This window comes from Stigmatopora argus, unplaced genomic scaffold, assembly GCF_051989625.1.
Source record: "Stigmatopora argus isolate UIUO_Sarg unplaced genomic scaffold, RoL_Sarg_1.0 HiC_scaffold_172, whole genome shotgun sequence".
Lineage (NCBI taxonomy): Eukaryota > Metazoa > Chordata > Actinopteri > Syngnathiformes > Syngnathidae > Stigmatopora > Stigmatopora argus.
This window is the reverse complement of record NW_027520176.1, coordinates 1-5,000: the sequence shown is the minus strand read 5'-3', so window position 1 is coordinate 5,000 and position 5,000 is coordinate 1.

Sequence of the window (5,000 nt, the reverse complement as noted above, 5' to 3'; positions counted from 1 at the left end):
GGTTTGGGTTTGGGTTTGGGTTAGAGTTTGGGTTTGGGTTAGAGTTAGGGGTTGGGTTGGGGTTGTGGTTGTGGTTGTGGTTGTGGTTGTGGTTGGGGTTGTGGTTGTGGTTGTGGTTGGGGGCTCGGTTGTTGTTAGGGGTAGGGTGGTCTCCGGCAGGAGCGTGTCCGGGAAAAGTGTCACTTGGTCGGGCTTGAGTAGTAGGATGAGTCGGTCCCGGTGCTGGGGTTGAGCCACCGGGACGGCATGATTGTGTTGCCCGAGAATGGTGTCACTTGATCGGGCATGATGATGAGGACGAGTCGGTCCCGGTGCTGGGGTTGAGCCACCGGGACGGCATGATTGGGTTGCCCGAGAAAAGTGTCACTTGATCGGGCATGAGTAGTAGGATGAGTCGGTCCCGGTGCTGGGGTTGAGCCACCGGGACGGCATGATTGTGTTGCCCGAGAATGGTGTCTGTTGGTCGGGCATGAGTAGTAGGATGAGTCGGTCCCGGTGCTGGAGGGAAAAAAAAAATTAAAAAAAATTTAGCGTTTTTTTGCCCAAGTGTTTAGCTCATCTTCCGAGCAAGGGCCGCCTTAACCTCATCCTGCAATCGGGCAGGAGGATGAAGTTAAGGCGGCCCCTGCCTGGAGGATGAGCTAAACACTTGGGCAAAAAACGCTAAATTTTTTTTCAAATTTTTTTTTTTGTTATTTTATATATCTATTTTATTTCTTTATGTGAGGCATGTAGTATGAGCTTCCTCCCCCCTGGAAAGTGTCTCAAATTCGGGTAAGTGTGTTAGAACTGATCCGTTTGGGTGTTGTGTTTACCCAGCAATAGTGTCTCATCTCAGCGTTTTCTGCCCAAGTGTTTAGCTCATCCTCCGAGCAGTTGTCGCCTTAACCTCATCCTCTTGCCCTATTGAAGGAGGATGGGTTTAAGGCTGCCGCTGTCCGGAGGATGAGCTGTACACTTGGGCAAAAAACGCTGAAATTTTTTTTCAAATTTTTTGGGGGGGGGTTGTTTTATATATATTATTATTATTGAAGTTGTTTAAATGAAACAGTTCAAAATGTTAAAAATCAACCCAGGAAAAGTGTTTGAAAAGCAGGGTAAAAGTTTTGCAAAATACTGATGAAAATGTTTAAATTGTACCCAGGAATAGCGTTCTTAAAGCCCCCTTAAAGTTTTGTAAAACATGGGTAAACTTGTTAAAAATAAAATGGGCATAATGTTTAAAATCAACCCAGGAAAAGTGTTTGGAAAAACCCCCTTAAAGTTTTGAAAAACATGGGTAAAGTTGTTTTAAATAAACAGGCCAAAATGTTAAAAATCAACCCAGGAAAAGTGTTTGAAAAGCCCCCTTAAAGTTTTGAAAAACATGGGTAAAGTTGTTAAAAATAAAATGGGCAAAATGTTTAAAATCAACCCAGGAAAAGTGTTTGAAAAGCCCCCTTAAAGTTTTGAAAAGTATGGGTAAACTTGTTAAAAATAAAAAGGGCAAAATGTTAAAAATCAACCCAGGAAAAGTGTTTGAAAAGCAGGGTAAAAGTTTTGCAAAATACTGATGAAAATGTTTAAATTGTACCCAGGAATAGCGTTCTTAAAGCCCCCTTAAAGTTTTGTAAAACATGGGTAAACTTGTTAAAAATAAAATGGGCATAATGTTTAAAATCAACCCAGGAAAAGTGTTTGGAAAAACCCCCTTAAAGTTTTGAAAAACATGGGTAAAGTTGTTTTAAATAAACAGGCCAAAATGTTAAAAATCAACCCAGGAAAAGTGTTTGAAAAGCCCCCTTAAAGTTTTGAAAAACATGGGTAAAGTTGTTTTAAATAAACAGGCCAAAATGTTTAAAATCAACCCAGGAAAAGTGTTTGAAAAGCCCCCTTAAAGTTTTGTAAAACATGGGTAAACTTGTTAAAAATAAAGGGCAACATGTTTTAAATCAACCCAGGAATAGTGCATCTAAAGCCCGCACAAAGTTTTGAAAAACGTGGGTAAAGTTGTTAAAAATAAACAGGCCAAAATGTTAAAAATCAACCCAGGAAAAGTGTTTGAAAAGCCCGCAGAAAGTTTTGTAAAACATGGGTAAAGTTGTTAAAAATAAACAGGCCAAAATGTTTTAAATCAACCCAGGAATAGTGCATCTAAAGCCCGCAGAAGATTTGTAAAACGTGGGTAAACTTGTTAAAATAAAAAGGGCAAAATGTTTAAAATCAACCCAGGAATAGTGCATCTAAAGCTTGCACAAAGTTTTGAAAAACGTGGGTAAACTTGTTAAAATAAAAAGGCCAAAATGTTTAAAATCAACCCAGGAATAGTGCATCTAAAGCCCGCACAAAGTTTTGAAAAACGTGGGTAAACTTGTTAAAAATAAAAAGGGCAAAATGTTTAAAATCAACCCAGGAATAGTGCATCTAAAGCCCGCAGAAGAGTTGTAAAACGTGGGTAAACTTGTTAAAAATAAAAAGGGCAAAATGTTTAAAATCAACCCAGGAATAGTGCATCTAAAGCCCGCAGAAGAGTTGTAAAACGTGGGTAAACTTGTTAAAATAAAAAGGGCAAAATGTTTTAAATCAACCCAGGAATAGTGCATCTAAAGCTTGCACAAAGTTTTGAAAAACGTGGGTAAACTTGTTAAAAATAAAGGGCAACATGTTTAAAATCAACCCAGGAATAGTGCATCTAAAGCCCGCAGAAGATTTGTAAAACGTGGGTAAACTTGTTAAAAATAATAAGGGCAATTTTTTTTTAATCAACCCAGGAATAGTGCATCTAAAGCCCGCAGAAGATTTGTAAAACGTGGGTAAACTTGTTAAAAATAAACAGGGCAAAATGTTTTAAATCAACCCAGGCAAAGTGCTTGAAAAGCCGGCAAGAAATGTCGACCGCACCTGACCCGAATGCAGTACTGAAGTTTGTCCGCCAGACGGCGAAAATGAGCAAGGTCCATCAACCAGGCCGGGTAAACGGCGGGAGTAACTATGACTCTCTTAAGGTACCGGGAAATGGTTAAAATGTGCAGAAAAGTGTTTCCAAAAGCGTAGTGATGGTTTTTAAACCATGAAATACAAATACTGGAGCTTTTCCACACATTAATATCGGGCACTGAGGGTGATTTTCCCGGGGGGGGGGAGACAGCTATAAAGGTCGGCGCGACGACGACGACCATTGGCGAAAGTGCCAAAATTTCACTAAAATGGGTTAAAATCAGCACTTATGGATGAAATAGAATTACTGGAGCTTACTGGAGCTTATCAGACATGACTACCAGGCTCTTGGGGTGATTTTCCAGGGGAAAGACAGCCATAAACGTCGGCACGCGACCAAATACGACGACATACGACCATTCTCAAAAGTGCCTAAAATGAAATAAAATCAGCACTTATGGATGAAATAGAGTTACTGGAGCTTATCAGACATGACTACTGGGCTCTGGGGGTGATTTTCCTGGGTAAAAGACAGCCATAAACGTCGGCGCGACGACCGTTCGCCAAAGGCCCAAAAATTCACTAAAATGGGTTAAAATCAGCACTTATGGATGAAATAAAAAATACTGGAGCTTACTGGAGCTTATCAGACATGACTACCAGGCACTGGGGGTGATTTCCCCTGGGTAAAGACAGCCATAAACGTCGGCACGCGACCAAATACGACGACATACGACCATTCTCAAAAGTGCCCAAAATGAACTAAAATGGGTTTTAAATCAGCACTCATTGATGAAATACAAATACTATATCTTTAATACAAATACTGGACCTTTTTAAACATTAAAACTTGGCCCATGAGGTTGATTTACCCGAGGAAATGGCACTTTTGACCCGGCAATTTGAGCCCGATTGCAGTACCAAAGTTTGTCCGCAAGACGGCGAAAAGGAGCAAGGTAATGCCCAGAAAAAGTGTTCCAAAATCGTAGTAATAGTTTTAAAAACAGCATTTAATGATTAATTACAATTACTGGAAGTTACTGGGGCTTTTCAGACATGACTACCGGGCTCTGGGGGTGATTTTCTCGGGGGGGGAGACAGATATAAAGGTCGGCGGGAGTAGATCTGACTCTCTTAAGGTGCGGAAAATGGTTAATATTCCCTAGAAAAGTGTTCCAAAAGCGGAGTGATCGTTTTTAAACGATAAAATACAAATACTGAAGCTTTTCAGACATTAATATCGGGCACTGGGGGTGATTTTCCCGGGGGGGAGACAGCTATAAAGGTCTGCGCGACGACGACCATTCGCCAAAGGTCCAAAAATTCACTAAAATGGGTTAAAATCAGCACTTATGGGTGAAATACAATTACTGGAGCTTACTGGAGCTGATCAGACATGACTACCGGGCACTGGGGGTGATTTTCCAGGGGGAAAGACAGCTATAAACGTCGGCGCGACCAAATACGACCATTCTCAAAAGTGCCTAAAATGAACTAAAATCAGCACTTATGGATGAAATAGAGTTACTGGAGCTGATCAGACATGACTACCGGGCACTGGGGGTGATTTTCCGGGGGGAAAGACAGCTATAAACGTCGGCGCGACCAAATACGACCATTCTCAAAAGTGCCTAAAATGAACTAAAATCAGCACTTATGGATGAAATAGAGTTACTGGAGCTTATCAGACATGACTAGCGGGCTCTGGGGGTGATTTTCCTGGGGAAAAGACAGCCATAAAAGTCGGAACGACCAAATACGACGACATACGACCATTCTCAAAAGTGCCCAAAATGAACTAAAATCAGCACTAGTTGATGAAATACAATTACTGGAGCTTATCTGACATGACTACCGGGCAATGGGGGTGATTTTCCTGGGGAAAAGACAGCCATAAACGTCGGCGCGACGACCATTCGCCATAGGGCCAAAAATTCACTAAAATGGGTTAAAATCAGCACTTATGGATGAAATAGAATTACTGGAGCTTACTGGGGCTGATCAGACATGACTACCGGGCACTGGGGGTGATTTTCCGGGGGGAAAGACAGCTATAAACGTCGGCGCGACCAAATACGACGACG